Raw genomic sequence first — 19,372 nt, 5'->3', positions numbered from 1 at the left:
TTCCCCAAAAGCCCTCCGTCTTCCTGCACTTTATGCTGCAATTCCTTTCAGGGACAGAAAAAATCTCACCATAACCAGTGATTCCGCTGAGGGAAAAGAGTGCGCGGTTTTCAGCCCTGTCCCCAGCTCCCCACAACTGCTAAAATTTGGTCCCTTTACGACCAGGTCTGACACACAGCGGTTGTTGCACTTGGCAAAAGCCATTCTTGCCTTGGGTTGTCTTTGTCTTCCAGCTCTGTTTTGCAGAGGATCTGTCCCCTGGCTAGTCCGGCTAACCTAGTAGCCTGTGCTAGATGGGACAAGAGCCAGTGGATGGGTTGAAGGGCTGCTCTGTGCCTGAGCTTCTGAAAGTCCCCTCTGTGTGCCAGGAACAGGTGGCCTGTGGTGGACCATGGGGGCTTCTGTTTTCCCGTAAAGCAAATGTCAAATTAATGCAGCATTTGAGATGGGGTATTTTTTTCCTGAAAGCCTTGCGCTGGTATTTTGACAGCCGGCTTTATTTCCTGTCCCTCCCCTTGGGGTTATCCCCAGTTTCATCAGGGAGGAGGGGGGACAGAATGCTGAGCAGTCTCCTAGGAGGATGGTACAAAGCAGCTGAAGGATCCAGCTTTCTCTGTGGAATTCAGGATTTTATCAGAGAGGCCATTGTTCTGATCTCCAAGTGCCTGTCGTGGAAACTCAATTAACCTTTTCTCTGCTACATCTACGATTGGTGAATTGTCATGAATTACCTCCTCCCTTCCCTGTGCTTAACCAGGGTCAACTGACTTTAGCCATATTTACCACTAACTGTGGTTTCCTCTTAATCAGGCTGTGGAACTCTGATTCTGCCTGGAATGGCTCCATTGGTGAGTGGGACAGGCTGTTTGTACAGTTGTTGCAGCACCTGCAATAACTGCTTCTGACGGCATCTGGCCTGGATGCCTTTAAAAGGGGAATGGACAAGTTTCTGGAGGAAAAATCCATTACGGGTTACAAGCCATGATGTGTATGTACAACCTCCTGATTTTAGAAATGGGCTATGTCAGATGCAAGGGAGGGCACCAGGATGCAGGTCTCTTGTGATCTGGTGTGCACCCTGGGGCATTTGGTGGGCCGCTGTGAGATACAGGAAGCTGGACTAGATGGGCCTATGGCCTGATCCAGCGGGGCTGTTCTTATGTTCTTATGCTGTTGTGCCTCCCCTCTAGCTGCACTACTGCCACTAATCAGCAAGCTGTTAGTGTTGGGCCCTTGGAGCTTGCCCATCTTTTTCATGAATGAGTTGGTTGCCAAGCAGACGTCCTTGTACTTTATCGTATAATGATACAGAATTTATCTGGCATAATTTATGTGCGTGGTGTTTTGCACGGTAAAACAAACCCAACAGCCCCACCCATCGTTGTGTGAAAGATTTTACAATGTATATGGTGTTCTTTTGCATTACTAACCTGGAATGAATTTGTTGCATTTCTAGTCCACCCTTCTTCTGCAAAACTCAAGCCAGCCTACGCCAGGCTCTTGGGCAGTCTCCCATTCTAGGCATTGATCAGACCTCGACCTGCTCAGCCTCAGTATAACACATAACATGCCTTCAGACCATGGCCTGGGACCAAGCATGAAACAGGAAAACGTTTGAGCGAATTCTCCTTCAGAATGACTATTTAGGCCCCAATCCTAAGGGGGAGTTGGGTTGGCGCAAGTCCCTTGCACTGGCCCAAGAGTGTTGCAAAAGTGCCGTTAAGCACTTTTGTGCCACTCTGAAGGGAATTGGGTTGGTGCATGGACGTGTGCCAGTCTTCCCACACTGCTGTGGGCCCTGGAGGACAGGTGAGTTGTTCTGGCCGAGCTTGATGGCACAATGGTCTGGGTGTGTGTGTGGGGAGAGTGGGGAGACAGGTGTTCTAGGTGGGGGAGGTGGGTGTTCCCAGGGGCGGGCAGGCAGGCGGGGAACAGGAGGCAGAGCCAGGAGCTGGCGATTATGCCAGATGCTGACCTCTGTTCCTGGGTAGCACTTAGCAGCCTTTGGTTGCTCCATTCTGTTCAGATCTGTGCCACCTCCTGAGGTGGCTCAGATCCAAGTAGACCCATTGGGACCACTGCACTGCGATATGGAGTAAGGGGAAGCGATTCCCCTTGCCTTGAGCTGCGCTACTTTTGGTCCAAACTTGCGCTGGATACGGTGCTGGCCTGCTGGCCTACCTGTTTCTAGCGCAAGTTAGGATTGCAATGTTAGAGGTCTAGCTGTCAAAAGATAGCAACAGCCCAATCCTATGCTGGGCCTGTGCCAGTGGGTCATGCACTCCACCAGCATGTGGAATGCAGCTGGCGTTACAGCTGTCACAAAAGGCCTGTAAAGCATTTTGTGGCAATGTGAAGGCCGGGCACTCGGGTGGGAAGGTCAGAGCCTTCCTGCTTACGCCGGCAGTTGGAGGGAAGCCCACTGAACCACATAAGTCTGGTGCAGAGGGAGGGCAGGGAGGGGATGAAATGGGGTGGGGGTAGGTGGAGATGGTGGCATGGGATGGTTGGATTGGGCTCAAGAGGGGCAGGATCGACAGCACCAGCAGCACAGTATCCAAACCTCCTTCCCAGACCTGATCGGCCTGCAAGGATCAATGCAGAACTTGTGCCGGCGATAGAGCTGGTGTTGACCCATTGTATCTGCTGGGGCTTACCTCAGGACAAGGGAACATATGTCCCCTCACCTCGAGGAGACCCCCAGCTGCCAGAAAGCCCCCATGGGATGCAGTGCAGCCTGCAGTGGCACGGCTGTAACCCCACATGAGGATTTGCGTTGGAGTGGGCTGAATGAATGAGAATTTCATTCTGGTAGCCTCATGGCATGTAGTAATTTCTTGTATTGCAATATTGGCTTTGTGTGCCGGAGCCCTCTTTCTCTTTACCCGTTATGCGCACATGCCTTATAGGAGGTACTCCAGTAGTAGTGGCATAGCTAGACGGGGTGCAAAGCACTAAGTTTTGCAGACAGCCTCACTGCAGTGTGCAAGGGGCCCCTCCCCTTCAGAGCCATTCTGGGCAGGGGAGCAACACGGGGTGGAACGCTTGACTCCAAAGGGGGAGGGGCTGCTTGTATGCTGCAGTGAGTCTGTCTGCAAAACTTAGTGCTTTGCATTCTCTCTAGCTATGCCACTGCCCAGTAGTGCTTCCACTGGTAAAAATGGTCTCTGAGCCATGAATGCTTCTTCCACAGTAGCCTTGCGGAACTCGAGAACTTTTACACCAGGAACTTTTACCTGGTGTGCTCCCTGGGGCATTTGGTGGGCCGCTGTGAGATACAGGAAGCTGGACTAGATGGGCCTATGGCCTGATCCAGTGGGGCTGTTCTTATGTTCTTATGTTCTTATGAGAACAGTAGCGAAGTCTGTAAGTGACTCTTTGTTGTTTTGAAGCAACAGACCAAGTTGATTGCCCTTCTGCAATCCTCAACCAGGCCCCCTGAACATGGTGGGAATTGCTTCAGAGAGCAGTCGTGGGTTGCAAGACAGTAGTATACCATTTTTCTTACATTAACATTGTGTGCGGTAACTAAACCTCGTCCCCAGCATGAAGGAAGAACCTGCAAGGTAAAGATGCATCCGTGGCTTCTTTGCTGTACAAATAAGGTTTTCTGAGATTGCCACTTTCCCTCTGAAAAGCATAGTAAGGGCAGCAGGAGATGAAAGTGTAAACTGGACATAAATGAACCTATAATATATAATATTTCAAAACCAATGACACCCAAGGTTCTCACAATGATTTTTGCTAGGACTGCTGGGTTATTGTGTTGCCTTTTTAGAGCATTATACAAGCTATGCTTGTCAGTGGCATAGCGAGAGGGGGTACAAAGCACTAATTTTGCAGGGCTCCTCACCGCAGCATGCAAGCAGCCCCTCCCCTCCCGCCTCTGTTTTGCTCCAGAATGGCTCCTCGGGGGAGGGGCTGCTTGCACATTGCAGTGAGGTGCCCTGCAAAAATTAGTGCTTTGCACCGCCTCTCGCTATGCCGCTGATCTCTGTGATTTTGTTTTTCTGGGAGACTGTAATGCTTGACAGACCCAACATCGCACTGTGTCAAAATTAATTGCTGCTAAACTGTGCAATACTTTCCCCCTCTCTCAATAGGCCCCCAGCTGCTGCAAAGAATATGAAGCTTATCAGTAAAGTGCTAAAGGGATTTGCAGTCCTTGCAAATGAAAAGCAAACTTGTTGCTGCTATTATGAATGGTGAGAAGTTCCAGGGGGAGTCTACCAGCTTTCCTTTCCTTTGGCTGCGAGAGCATCAGCCTCTGTGGCGCCCTTTCAAAATTTGCTTTAGGTACAAGTACCTAAACAGAGCATGTTGGAGACAAATATATTCCTATAAGGAGAGGGGGAAAGTGCTGACCCTGCATTGGGTCCCCAAAGAGAGAGCAACTGCATTCCAAAGATGCATCTGCTAACCTCCAGGGCACTCTCCTTGCCTCTCTGCATCTTCCAGTTCAAACTGCTTTGGTTGGCAACCTTCAGTCTCAAAAGACTATGGTATAAACCTACAGCACCCGGTATTCCCAGGTGGTCTCCCATCCAAGTACTAACCAGGCCTGACCCTGCTTAGCTTCTGAGATCATGGTATAAGCCTACAGCACCCGGTATTCCCAGGCGGTCTCCCATTCAAGTACTAACCAGACCTGACCCTGCTTAGCTTCCGAGATCAGATAAGATCAGGCATGTGCAGGGTATGCTTGAGCATAGTCAGAAGGGAGTCAACTTCTCCGCCTTCCTATGAGTATTCATGGGTATTGCACTCCAAAGGCTGGAAAGAAGCTCCTGGTTATCAAGACATCATTTGCTGCCATTGATGATGCACCAGGCACTCATCCTGGACCACTCAAAAGCCGTCTGTCTCAGGAAAGGCAGTAGAATGGATTCTGTTTAAGCTGGTGGCCTTGAGATGATGTCAGTCTTTGCTATGTCTCCTCCCCCTTTTCTCTCTTAATTGCTCTTGGGGCCAGTTCATAGATTACCTTCACAGTGTGGTTGGCGCTGTAGAACAACTGCCCAGAAAGTCTGGATAGTGGAGGAACTTTCCATGTTGGCATTTCTCCTGCTAGTTGAGTGAATTCATTTATCTGAAAAATTCATATCCTGCCTTTTGCGTGCCAGAGCAAGTGCCCAAGGCGGCTGACACCTTTGTGATATTGTCGAGATGAGAGCATTTCACCAGGTTGGTGGAGAGCACCTCAGTGTGCCCACCCTCTCGCCTCCATTGCTCCCCCTCCCATTCCCTGGATTGGAAAAGTAAGAGGTGACACAGCAAAGAGGAACGTGAAGGAGAGGAGAGTTGTGTTCTCGCTCAACGATCTCCTCTGCATATCCCCTCCCTCTCTTCTGTGTTTTGTGCTTCTGAACTTTCCCATCATTTACCTTCCTAAATTTTCTGAGAACGTGCTATTCAAGGATGAACATTGACTGCCCGATCCTATCCCCCAACTGCACTGCCGGAACTCGCAGCACAGCATTATGTGCGGTGTCACAAAATGGATGCGCTGTTGCGCGCTGCTGGGCCACTACTGCAAACAGCTAGTAAGGCCAGCATTGTGGCAGCAGCTCTCCTAGATTCCCCAGCGCTGATAAGTTGGTGCAACAGTGAGGGGAAAGATTGGGTGGGGATTGGGGCCATTGTGAAGTATGTTGGGGGAGAGCGGGGGGGGGGGTGGGTTTCTGTGGCAGTGGTGCTGCTAATATCCTCTCCCATCCCCCTGTCAGCCTCAAATTACCTCCTTGGGTCTACTCGGACTTGCATCAGCCAAAGAGCTGGCATTGATCTAAACCAGGGGTGCTCACACTTTTTTGGCTCGAGAGCTACTTTGAAACCCAGCAAGGCCCAGAGATCTACCAGAGTTTTTTTTACACAATGTTCGCGCCATATATAACATATAACATTTATGTGTACAATGTGTGTTGGTGTACCTTGCATAACCGCATGAGCCAATATTGCACAACACAACATAATTAACTATAAACATTTTTTGTAATTACTTGAGTTTACTTTGATGACTTGCACTGAAGTGAATCAGCCAAGGATGCATAGTCTGGACAGTAGCAGCTGACAGCCAGCTTCAAGCACACTTCCAAATGTTAGTCATGGTGGAACGGTACTTGGACTTAATGATCTTCAAGTAGGAAAAGGCTGACTCACATAAATAAGTGGAGCCCTTCCTGCCTCAGGTGCTCTTATATCCCTGAGGGCCCTATTACCTTCAAGTGGCTGCAGCTGTGCAGCACACTCTGCTGGGTGCCCAGGCCTTTCCTTTAAAGGGGCCACTGCTGACACCACATCTACCTCCTCACCAGATCTTCCTCGATTCCAATACAAGGGGAGGGGGGAGCAGATCTCTATACAGACCAGTGCAAAAACAGGGGAAAGGTGTGGGGGAGGGAAGATCTCTATATAGACATCACAGCAAGACCAGTGCAAAACCCCTTGCACATAGAACTAACTGATGGAAGTTGGGGGGGGCAGATCTCCATACATACCAGTGCAAAAACAGGGGAAAGAGAAGACAGCCCCAGTAGAGTCAACGGGGCTCACTCCCAGGGATGCGTGGATGGGAGAGAAGCCTGCCAGCAGCTCCTCTCCAGGTCTACTCACGAGTCAGCCCCAGTAGCGTCAACGGGGCTCACTCCCAGGGATGTGTGGACAGGAGCGAAGCCTGCCAGCGGCTCCTCTCCCAGGGAGGAGCCTGCCAGGGGCTCACTCCCTGGGCTCACAAGCCTGCCAGGGGCTCACTCCCAGGGATGCGTGGATGGGAGAGAAGCCTGCGATCGACTCATTTTGCCTCGCGATCTACCAGTCGATCGCGATCGACATATTGAGCACCCCTGATCTAAACAGACCTACAAGGCAACAAGGAGCTTACCTTGAGGTAAGGGAACCAAAGTTTCCCTGATGGTGCTCCCCCACCATTTGATAGCATGTGCCTCTGTGGTGTACACTGCATTGGCGCTAATGGTGGGAGATACACTTGGGCGTAAGTGTCGTATCCTCCGCTTCCAAACCAAAACAGATGGAGGTCTTTGCTGCTTCCAGGTTTTTGCTAAAAGAATACCTGCAGTTACGAATGCATAATTCACTATAGTGAACTGTTTCCTCGTTCACCCCTGAAGGCATCCCAGCAATCTCATAACCGGATTTAGGGGAAGTTCATAACCAACAGCCTCTTTAATCTGTGTCAAAATACCTTTCCAGTATTCCTGTAAGTACACACACCCTCACTGTGAGAAAAGTGCCCCAAGCAATGTCACATCTCCAACAAATCTAACTAGGGTGTAATGCCATCTGTACACTATTTCAGAGAAATGTTCTCTAAAAGATCTATCCTACCAGAGAATTGTCTTTCCCAATTCTCCTGACAAAGATTTTGCCATTACACATCCTGTATTTTACCATTGCATTTCTGCTCCCAGTTTGCCTGCTATTGCTGCATTTGTCTTTTGTAACATTAACAACTACATCTTAGAAAACAAATCATTAAGCCTTTCTGGATATATTGCTTGTTTCGATACCATCATTTTGCCAAACTTTCTATATATCGTTCTTAATTCAAATGTTCATTGGAAAAAAGGAAAAGTGAAAATTGCTATAAGAACAGCCCTGCTGGATCAGGCCATAGGCCATAGTGCAGGCCATAGTCCAGCTTCCTGTATCTCCCAGTGGCCCACCAAATGCCCCACGGAGCACACAAGATAACAAGAGACCTGCATCCTGGTGCCCTCTCCTGCATCTGGCATTCTGACATAGCCCATTTCTAAAATCAGGAGGTTGCAGATTACACACCATGGCTTGTAACCCATGATGGATTTTTCTTCCAGAAATTTCTCCAATTCCCTTTTAAAGGCCTCTAGGCCAGATGCCATCACCACATGCTGTGACAAGGAGTTCCACAGGCCATCTTTAGAAAAAGTCTGCTATCCCAAGTGAGTTTCTCATCTTCCACACTTGTGAAATTTTTTAACTGCAGATTGAACCTGGAACCCTGCCTGCAAAAGAAGTGTTTTACCAACTACCTCTGGTCCATTCCCATAGCTTATGCACATACTGTACTATTTAATAGCATAGAATCATATTGTTGGAAGGTCATCATAGACCAAATCATAGAGTTGAAAGGTTGGACCAAGTGACCACAAGATCACGGAGTCCAACCTCCTGCCTGTGGCAGGAAATCTTTCTAAAATAGAGTGTCAAACAAGGCCCTTGGGTGAATGTGCCCCCTGGAAGTAATTTATCTGGCCTCCATTAAGAAGAGCCCAGCTGGATCAGATCAAAGGCCCATCTAGTCCAGCTTCCTGTATCTCACAGTGGCCCACCAAATGCCCCAGGGAGCACACAAGACAACAGACACAACCTGCATTCCAGTGCCCTCCCCTGCACCTGGCAATCAGAGACAGCTTGCCTCTAAAACCAAGAGCTTGCACATACCTACTATGACTTGTAACCCTTAATGAACTTCTCCTCCAGAAATTTGTCCAATCCCCTCTTAAAGGCACCCAGGCAAGATGCCATCACTACTTCCTGTGGCAGAGTTCCACAAACTAATTACACGCTGGGTAAAGAAATATATTTTATTCTGTCTGTCCTAACTCTCCCAACACTCGACTTTCGTGGATAAACGGGCTCTCTAATATCTTGAAAATATGATCAATTTGCACATTTTCTCTTCTGTCATTTGCAGCTATTGAGTTTCTATGTGAGAACAAAGTGCTTATTTCTGGCCATCATCTGCTTGGTGACATCACTTCCTGCATAATGATGTCACTTCCAGCCCTTAGCAGGCACCATGAATGCGAGCTTCAACCCTTTGTGTTGTTGTACCCTGCCCCAAAGGGCAGTGCCAGTTGGTAGACAGGGGTGGGTCTGTCCATGCCGCTGAGATCAAATAAGCAAGACACTGAAAGGTGGAAGGCTATGAAGGCTGTTTATTGTTTCAGCAAGGCATGCCCGTGGTCTCTGGGAGGCTCAGCTCAAATCCAGAAGGCGCTCTTCAGAGGGGTGGGATACTTTTATGCATTTCTGGTTCTTTGTCCTAAAATCTAGACTTCCCATTGGCTGAAATTTCACATCATAGATGGGGCAAACTCCCAACAGGCTATAGATAACATTAGAGACACCTGATAGGTATGTTTCAGGTTACAGGTTTCCATAAAAGGTAAAATTAGGCATTTAAACATATTGACAAAAACCAGTAGGGTGTGCTATAATACCATTTACCCAGTGTTAAACCTTATTCACATCCATCAATCCAATTAAAATTATTTTGACAGGTCTTCTTACTAACCTCCTTAAAAGAGATGACACAATATGCTTTGCCTGGTACCTTTTATCTTATCAGCATACTTTCCCTTGTGTTAATGTAAATGTTGAACACCTGTGGGGCCTCTCTGCCAAACTAGGGTCTTTTATTAAGTATCTCTTAAACTTTTCTAAAATCAGGTAACTTTTAGTCCCCTATGGCCTGCTTCTAATGACTACTATGTCCCCATATGTGGGTTACAATTTGGGGCAAGACTATCTTATCCTAGCTTTTGTCTATATGTACCTTTTGGCCAAAAGCATTACAGTAAAAGCTACAGAGTCTCTCTAGTGAGTGAATGTTTTTGTCAAGATGTGTGTATCTCTGCCAAGGACATGAGGTCCAGCTCTTCAGTAGTTTGTGGTTAGCTAGCTAGACACTTTGTTAGTTTGCCAAGAAACATTGGCCGCTGATAGGACTACCTTGACATTTTAGCAGAGCAGTTAATTTAGCAGAACAGTTAATTTTTAAGCTTTCCCCTAAGTTCACGCTTTCCCTGTCCCTTCTTTCCTTCTCTGTTACACTGTATTGATGGTTGCTACAGGTTTGGCTATCTTTTCTTGGGAGGAGGTCTGAGACAGGTAAGCAGGTGTCAGTTTGAAACAAGTTTGACATCCCTGTCTTAGAGCATCTCCAGCAAGTGCCTGTCTGTCCCTTCTTCCACATGACAGCCCTTCAGGTCTTCGAAGACACTGTCATATCCCCTCTCAACCTTCTTTTCTCCAGGAGAAACATACCAGGTTCCCTCAGCCTTTCATGATAGGGCTTATTCTCCGGCCCTCTGATCATCCCCGTTGCTCTTCTCTGAACCTGCTCCAGTTTGGCTGCATCTTTAAAATGAGGTGCCCATAACTGAACATTGTACTCCAGGTGAAGTTTGACCAACACGGATGGTACTTGATGGGTTGGTCTGTCTCAGTAATGCCTTAAAAATGGACTGATATCTGCTGTCCAGGGTCCCAGGCAGAGGACTTTTGGCCTTCACTCTTGGCCACTTGGCTGCGCAAGTGTGCCAAAGCTACATGTGGCTCCTTTTCAAACTTCCTGACAATTACTCTTGCCAATGATTTATTTTTGATTTTGTTCCCCTCTCCTGCTCCACTCTGTAATCTCTCCTGGTTGTGCAAGAGCCACTTCCGAGTTTACTCTCGACTTGTTGGACCTTAAAGTTGTATTCATATGTTCGGGGGGGGGGGGGGTTATTTGTAGTAATTGCTGTGTGTACACTCTGCTAAGAAAACATCCTAAGGTAACTCAGATTCTACACCAAGAAAATCAGAAAGCTGTGACCTGTGTTAAACTGGATACTTTTGAAAATCCCTATGTGGTAGATATGTTTGAAGGTGAAAATTTTCTGGAAAATTGTTAAAATACTTTTGGCTAGGATTTTGTGTTATAGATCTAGTTATTATTCTAGATCAGGGGTCTCCAAACTTTTTGACAGGAGGGCCACATCATCTCTCTGATACTGTGTCGGGGGCCAGGAAAAAAAAGAATCAATTTACATTTCGAATTTGAATAAATTTACATAAATGAATATATTAGAGGTGGAACTTATATGAATGAATGAAGATCTTGCAATGGCAAGGTCAGCCTTTCCTTTGCTGCCGCTGCTGCATCACAGACGTGAAACAGCAAGCAGTGGGGGGGAACCCTCGTCCTACAGCTCATGCAAGAGGTCAAACAGTTGGCCATCACGCTGAGAGCAGCTGCATCAGGCCAGTGCGGGCTCCTGCAAGTCTCTGGAGGGCCAGAGGCTCATTGGAGACTGGGGGCTCCCTGAGGGAGTCTTTGAGGAGTCTTTGAGGGCTACAATTGGCCCCAGGGCCGGGGTTTGGATACCCCTGATCTAGATCCATTATTATTCCTTCTGCCATACATAGAGGATGGTATTTTCCAAAAAAGATAAGGAGCTAGGTTCTTGTATGCCATCAGAGTGCTTTATGTAAGAGACATCAGACTCTAAGAGACTGTGCTTATTATCTCCAGGAATGAATGGAGAACATTTGGGATTATGTTGTAACAGCAAAACTGGTCAATTATATTCAAATTTAAAGGGAAAGGCCAGGTTCAAATGGTGGAAATAATTTGAAAAGTTGTGTTCACAACTGCATTCAAGCAGGGCCTCTGAGAGGAATTTTATCAGGGGGTATAAAGTTTCTTTTGGGCCCCTTCCCTTCTCCATCGGATAATAACTTCATACGATATTGGATCATAATTTATATGAATTATAATATCTAAACATGTGTAGGCTTACATAAAATGTGAATGCAAGTCTTTACACTATATATGCAAATATTTTCTGAGATCTGAGGAAATTTCTAGCGCTCATGCCCCCATTTTTACCCTAGGCCCAGGTATGACGTAGCCCCTGCACTCCCTCTTATGAGCCCTGATGTGTTCGAAAAATCTTTGATCCCAGGAAATTTTTGGACCCCTCTTTGGTACCTAGGCCCCCCTTTTTGATCCTGGACCCAAGTACAATTTACCCTCTCCCCGCCACACTACCCTCCCATGGGCCGTGCATTAAAAGCAAATTTATAATCACCTTTATTCTTGCTTTAGAGTACTTTAACAATTGAAGGAAAATATGGAAATATATAATATGAATTTATGCCTGTATATGTTTGTATGTAAACTTGCTGTCCTTTCTTTAATAAAAATAAGTGGGATGCTGTAATATTTTGCATATGGTGGCCATAGAAAGGGGCTCCACTTCCTACTCTCTGCTTGCCTTTTACGTAGACTCTAGGAGCCCAATCCGAAGGGCACTGAGCACCAGCACTGGGTGTTGTAAATGTGCCATTAAGCACGTTTATAGCACCCGCCATGTAGGGCGCTCCAGCAGCAGTCTATCGCCATTCAGTGCTGGGCCCAGCTCTGGACAGACACCACCCAGAGCAAGAGAAGAGCTCAAGGGTGCTCCACCCAGAGCAAGAGAAGAGCTCTAAGAATTTTCAGGGCAGTGGGGAGGTGATCAGGGGTGGGGGGAAGAACCAGGATAGGAGGGGTTGGGATTGATGGAGCCCTCCTCCGCCATATCCTGTTCTCTGTGTTAGGCTGAGAAGCCTGACACTGAGTTGCTCAAGTTTGAGCTGGCAAAATAGCCAGGGAGACTTGTGAAATCCCACTGCAGGGCCTGGGGCTTCCCCCCCTGTCATGAATATGTACAGTTTAGGCCTAGTAACATGTAAAGCCTGAACCAAGCTAAAACAGTAACACAGAAGTGGCTGCTATGAATTTACAACTCAATGGAAGGTGATAATGTAGCACCTAGGCAGCCAGAAAGCCCATCAAGGATGGAATGGAGCTGTAGATCTCCAGGGGGAGGGAGGAGCTGAGAGGGTGAGCTTCCAGCCCCACTTTCGGAGGACAGAGTCTTTTGGTCTTTGTCTCTTGGTGAGAGAGGAGGTGGGTGCACATCCTGCCCCGCCAGGACCATGTGGCCCTTAGGTAACTGACCTGAGGATCTACAAAAGAAGCTGACCCAGGTGAGAGTCAGAGAATAATAGAGTTAGCCAGTTAGCTTTGTTGTTTTATGCTGATAGGTTTCCTAGAAGTTTTTATGCCTCTAGCATTTGCTGCCTTTTGTAAGTTTTTGTAACCCTATGTACTTAATAAAGTAAAAATCTTTTTACCATGTAGGTTCATTGTCTGTTGGGGACAAAGGTTCAGAATCCTGCCTAGCCGTTCAGCAAGCTACCAAAAATCCTCATTGTGGACTAGTAACTTGAGGACTGAGACTTTAAGTAAAGAAAGTGCTCAGTGCCTATAAGGGATATAGTTAAGCCTAGAGGGTCTCGGTTTCCCTGGACTGAGGCACTGGCTCTTACAGGGTGGTGGCAGTACTACCAAACAGGGATCTTTGAGGGCTCTAGGGTTCAGAACCAACAACTCTGAGCACCCAAAACCCTGGGAGTGTGAGACCAAGTGTACGACACCCCCCCCCCCGACACCTCTGGCACCCCTGCCGTAGCCGCTGGATGCAGTGGTAGCCATTTTGGTGCTGCTGCACATGGCAGCAACTCCCAGTATAGGATTGGACTGCCCAGCTGCAATCCTATCCTCACTTACCTGGGAGTAAGTCCCAGGTAAGTCCCGTGCTTCCAGGAGTAACTTTGCAGTCATGGGCGCAGTTCAGTTACATGTTTGTTGATGTGGTGGGTTTAAGCATGCCAAACCTTGTGTTGGATTAGGGCAGGGTTCTCCAAACTATGGCCTGGGAGCCCCATCTGGCCTGCCACAAGATTTTATCCTGCCTGCAACAACTTTTTTTTTTTGCTCAGAGCATTTGCTAATGTTTGACATTTTTACTCATTGAATATCATTTCTCAGTTTAAGCACGGTATTGTTTCTTTGTAATTGTCACATTTCTCTTTTGTTCTCTTTTCATGCTGATTACAAACAGTAAAACTTGCTCATTCATTTAAATTTCACTCATTCATTTATAAAACTGATTTATTTTGACCCACGAAAATGGGTAAAGTATACGGTGTGGACCCTGTACTGAAAAGTTTAGAGAATTAAAGTCTGAAAACTTGAATATTGACTTGTGTTTTTCAAAGTGAAAGCAAAGGGATTTAGGAAACTGAATTTTGTGTCCTGCAGTGTGCTGTTTATGTACCATCTCGGACTGGAATCAGCCTTGTCTGTCATCCCTGCCCGCCCTGCCTCCCAGCAGAACTTCTTTGTCACTGAGTATATTGTATTGGCAACCTTCAGTCTCGAAAGACTATGGTATCGCGCTCTGAAAGGTGGTTCTGGCACAGCGTCTAGTGTGGCTGAAAAGGCCACTGAGTCACTGAGTAAGACTGAGATAACTGAATTTCTCCTCCTGCAAGAGTACAATAGTCAAACATGCCTGTTGGGCTCTGAGAAAAAAATGCCTGGACCCTGAAAGCAGTCAAGTGTATCCTGTGTGCACAACTAACCCACAGCTTTGCAGAGCCCCCTTCTCCTTTTGGAGAAGACTTTTACTTTGGGAAGACTTGCAGGTTCTGCTCGAAAAATTCAGGTGTTCACAGCAGTGCTTTTTGCTGGATTGCACCCTCCATTTGTCTGCTCAATGAAGTGATGAGCCAACTAAACATACAGAAGAGCCAAAGCAGGCTTGTTTTTCTTCCCCCACTGTATAGCTTTACATATGTGAAGGTCTTGTCCCTTCTCTCTTCCTAAGCTGCAAGCTACTCTTAAAATCGTATTGCTGAGAGTTAGAGTTCAGATGTTGCACAAGCTGCTGGTAGGAGATTTCCCACCCAGTATTAACCTTTTGTCATTTATTGGCAGCCTGGAGGTTCTTTCCCCTCCTTGGGCCTGCCTGCCTGCCTGCCTGCCTCTTGTTGGGATTTCCTTACCTCCCAAAGACTTAAGCCCTGGATGGAAAGGTCACAATAGCTGGAAACTCTCCAGGGAAAGCATGTGGCTGGCTTTAACTGGGTGTCATGAGAGCTGGCCCAGCACCATCCCTCATCTCTTTCGCCATTGCTCTGCAGCCCCATGGCCTGGGTTCCAGAGCAGGACCTGATCTGCTCCCTTATGGGCTCCGGGCCATCTTTTGTTTGCAGCTTTGCTTTGTCCTTCCAGCCTGCCCTGTCCATCTTGCTTTGCCTACTTGAGGTAGGCAGAACCAGGGAACATCCACTAAAATTGAGTGTTGGGAGAGTTAGGACAGACAAAAGAAAATATTTCTTTACTCAGTGTGTAGTTGGTCTGTGGAACTCCTTGCCACAGGATGTGGTGATGGCATTGGGCTTAGATGCCTTTAAAAAGGGGATTGGACAAATATCTGGAAGAAAAATCCATCACACGTTACCAGCCATGACAGGTATGTGCAACCTCCTGATTTTAGAAGCGGGTTATGTCAGAATGCCAGATGCAAGGGAGGGCACCAGGATGCAGGCCTCTTGCTGTCTTGTGTGCTGCCTGGGACATCTGGTGGGCCGCTGTGAGATACAGGAAGCTGGACTAGATGGTCCTATGGCCTTATCCAGCGGGGCTGTTATGCTCTTATGAGGTATAACAGGAGTGAGGTGGTCTCTTAAGTGACAGAGTTGAGACTCCAGTTTTGATTCATTCTTGGGACCATTGTTTCATGTCCTGTGACCCTTTCACAGTCAGTTGTCCAGTTGCAAATGCATTTCTCATGTGAGCCTCCTTTCTCCCCCCCCTTCCCCCCTCCCACACTGCAGCCGTGTGCTAAAAAGGCTCTGTATGCAGTTAGGTGGCAGGTGATGTGAATCTCACATGACCCACTAGAGACTGTCACAAGCTAGTCATGACTTTTCTCACTGAAACAAAACAACTGCCCGGAACATTCTAGAGGAGCAAGTTGCTCCTTGCAAACAAACAGAAAAGGGACCTCTACTCTGCTTTCACAAAATGAATATACAATTGATTTCCCCAAGCTGTGTAAAGCAACGGGAAAGAGCTGAGTTTTAGCCACTCCCTCCCTTGGCATTTGCTTAACTTCATGATCCCTGGCAGCAGCTCAAAACCTCTGGCTCTCAGCCGTTTTAAATTCAGTCTGTGGCTCCCCCCAGTTTTTTGTTATCAACCCTTGCATTGGAAGAGGTTTTGGACATTCCATGTTCTTCACTGCAAGAATTGCCTTGCCCATTACTAAGCCAGAGGTCCACCTGTCACACAGCTTTTCCACTTGGCATATTTTTCAGATTTATGTGCAGCCACGAACCCTTTGGGCAGTGAGTCAGTTGGTGGGCTCTTGGAAAAAATCCAAAGTGATGATCCAGACAGTAGCTCGTCCCCTCTGCAATCTATTGACAGAACATTCCACAAGGCACAAACCAGTGGCGTTCCCGGAGGGGGGGCAAAATGCTAAGTTTTTCTGTCTCAGAGATGTCTATGTAAAGCGCTCCCTCCCCTTTGCCTTCAGAGCCAGTAGCAGCTGCAAATGCCTTTGCTTTCATAGCCACGACTGGCTCTAAAGGCAAAAGGGAGGAGGGATTTATAAAGGTGTCCTGCACCTGAAAAACGTAGCATTTTGCCAACCCTCCAGGAACACCACTGGCACGAACAGGTACACAGCTGGAAGTGTTTATAGAACAAATCAAGGTGATTTTGTGAAGAAGCCAAGCTAATGCAATGCAGGCAAGTGCTAAAAAGAGGAAGGGAGATCTGGGGGGGGGGAGAAGCCCCCTCTTGACCTTGGATACAGTGACCAGTCAGAAGTTTGATTGTGAGTGTAAATTATTCATCAAGTAATCCCAAGTGAAACTTTCATGGCCTCTGTCCTGTTGTTGCCCACAAACATTACATGATACCAGCAGCATATCAACTTGCAGTGCTGCCCCAGCACATGGGAATCACCATCCTGGTTGAAGTGCTTGTAAGAGTTTTCAGTATTATGCAGATGTACACCTGGGGGAGGGGCACACCACGAGGGATGATAGAGGGAGACATTGCCGAGGCACGGGGAGAGCCCAGTTATCACACTGGCACTGGTGTAGCTAGTGGTGGTGCAAAGCTCGAAGTTTTGCGTGCAAGTGATGCAGTGAGGACTGTATCTCCAGAGCCCTTCAGACCGCGAGAGCAAAATGGAGGCAATGCGGTCTATACCACTTGGAAGGGTTCTATATACATAGAACAACCATGTAAAGACCCAATAAAGTCTAATAAGACCCAATAAGGCCTGCCAGACCCAATAAGGTCTAATATGTAGAACAATCTTCAAAGGTGATTTATAAATACAGTAATAAATAAATAAATTTTATGCATTTGGTGAAGCAGAATGTAGTCCAGGAAAGCTTTAATAAAACCATGTTAGCAGGCTGCTGTCCAATATCTTCAAGGCCTTTTCCAGGGGAGGTGTATCACAGTCTGCTTTCAGTTGCAAAAACCAGCCTCTGTATGGTGAGGGGCTGACTTCACTCTCGAGCAAGATCACAAAGGGAAGGAAAAGTTGAAGTCCATAAAACATTTGACATTTGAGAGTTATTTTGAAGGCAGCAGATGACCTCCAGGCGAAGGTTCAACGCTGTCCAACTCCTAGATTTCCTGTTTCAATGTTTAAATAGTAACACTTGAGCTGCATAATCGCTGGGTATGTCTTTGTGCTGGCTTGTGAGTGCCGATGATCAAACCCTTCAGCCTTTTTGTATTTAGAAAAGCCCCATGCAGCGTTTCAAGTGGTGTTTTGTGTTTCAAATGCTGGTTTTGAGATGAAAAGGCAGCTCTTGGTTCGGCAAACATTAAAGGCTTGTTGTTCCTCTTCTTGCGGCTGCTCTTTTTCCATCCAAAGATAACTTCAGATCTGAGTTTGTCCCCCATGAAGCTGCAGGGAGTACTTGTGGCTCTGGGCTGTGTGTATGTGTTTGGGACAGGAATAAACCCTTACCCTGTTCTTAAAGCCGGAGCCCCAGTTCTCGGCAGTGATCCCTCCACCAGAGCGTTTGAGCAAAACTGAACCCTCTGAAAGTTAGGAGAAGTGGGCTGGTTCTGTGGGCTTTGCGTTCAGCCCTTCATTTCAGGGCACAAATATTGTTTCATTGTAGCAATAGCAACTCTGTACTGCAGCTAGTCATGGACTCTTCGCTCACAACAGAAGAGGAAACTGAACACTTTCCACATGCGCTGCCTCCGGCGCATTCTCAGCATCACCTGGCAAGACAAAGTTCCAAACAATACAGTCCTGGAATGAGCTGGAATCCCTAGCATGTATGCACTTCTGAAACAGAGACGCCTGCATTGGCTCGGTCATGTCGTGAGAATGGATGATGGCCGGATCCCAAATGGCTGCCGCCGTGCCTCACCAAGACAATCCCATGGTGGTTTGAGCAAGCATTGATGCAGTCATGGAGCTGCCTCACTACTGACTGTGGTGAAATGGAGAGATGCTGCTCCACTCCTCTTTTCAAAATGACTGCTGACAACATGCAGAGCACTTTGTTGGTGGCCATTTTGAGAGCACTGCCACAAGAGGCAGAAGTGCTCATTGTCCATCACCATATCCCACTGGGCCCACCAGAGCAGGTAAAGCAGCAGTGGGGCCAGGACAGGGAGGAGGGGAGGAATGGGTGGAGGGAAGGCTTGCAATCCACCACTCCCCTGCTGATTACAACACACTCCTTTTTGGGGAGGCTGCACCAGCAGGGAGAAAGGGCAGGATTGGGCTCTTCAACAATGAGAGAGTTGCAGTGGAGCTTCACCTCCCAGTCCAAGTTCCTGATATGTTTAGCTACATGTTACTCAGCTTACTCGGTTCCACATTTCACTTCTGACATGAAATCATCCCCCACCATTTAAATAATGGAAACTTGCTTGAGTTGCCAAGTGCTTGGTTTTTGCTGTTGCTTCTGTTGCTCCAGAAGTTTTTTCCTTTCCTTTCCAAAAGGACTGGAACACGACACAGGCACTGTACATAGAGCAGAATGGAAAAGTTCACTTTTTATGTTACCTCTGATTCATATTTTCCAGATATGACTATTTCAGCCCCCAAGTTGTAACTTTCACAATCCACTGGTGGTAGTTTGTTTTTAATATATGTCATGCTTTTATGGGAACTGCCTCTCTCTCTCTCTCTCTCTCTCTCTTAAGCGGGTAGGGGAGTGGAGGAACGCTTCTGAGCATCTTAGAAGAAATGTTTATTTATTTGCATTGAAAATCTATAGTTCCTTTTACAGTTATTCTGATTCCCAGAAAGGAGAATGATTTATATATCACTTAAAACAGTCACCAGATTTTTAAAAAAGAAAAATCATTCCCCAATTCAGACACCTGTTACGTCTCCAGAGGCAGAAGGAAGCATATCAGACTAGAAAAGGGGTGAGCAAACATTTTGGCAGGAGGGCCACATCATCTCTCTGACACTGTGTCAGGGGCCAAGGAAAAAAAAGAATTAATTTACATTTCAAATTTGAATAAATTAACATAAATGAATACATTTTAGAGGAACCTATAAGAATGAATGAATTTTACTGAGCTTATTTATAATAATAATAATAATTATTATTAACAGTATTTATATACTGCTTTTCAACTAAAAGTTCACAAAGTGGTTTACAAAGAAGAATCAAATAACTAAATGGCTCCCTGTCCCAAAAGGGC

General features: G+C 46.9%; 1 protein-coding gene and 1 pseudogene across 3 annotated transcripts in view; one reads left to right on the top strand and one right to left on the bottom strand.

Moving 5' to 3' along the window:
• Positions 1-19,372, top strand: part of SAMD4A (sterile alpha motif domain containing 4A) — a 123,719-nt gene that overhangs the window by 20,118 nt on the left and 84,229 nt on the right. The gene's annotated exons all lie outside the window — the stretch shown is intronic.
• Positions 4,595-4,714, bottom strand: LOC136637554 (5S ribosomal RNA; annotated as a pseudogene).

Source organism: Tiliqua scincoides, chromosome 1, assembly GCF_035046505.1.
Source record: "Tiliqua scincoides isolate rTilSci1 chromosome 1, rTilSci1.hap2, whole genome shotgun sequence".
NCBI lineage: Eukaryota > Metazoa > Chordata > Lepidosauria > Squamata > Scincidae > Tiliqua > Tiliqua scincoides.
The sequence above is the reverse complement of the archived record's forward strand: the minus strand, read 5'-3'. Positions and strand labels throughout refer to the sequence as shown.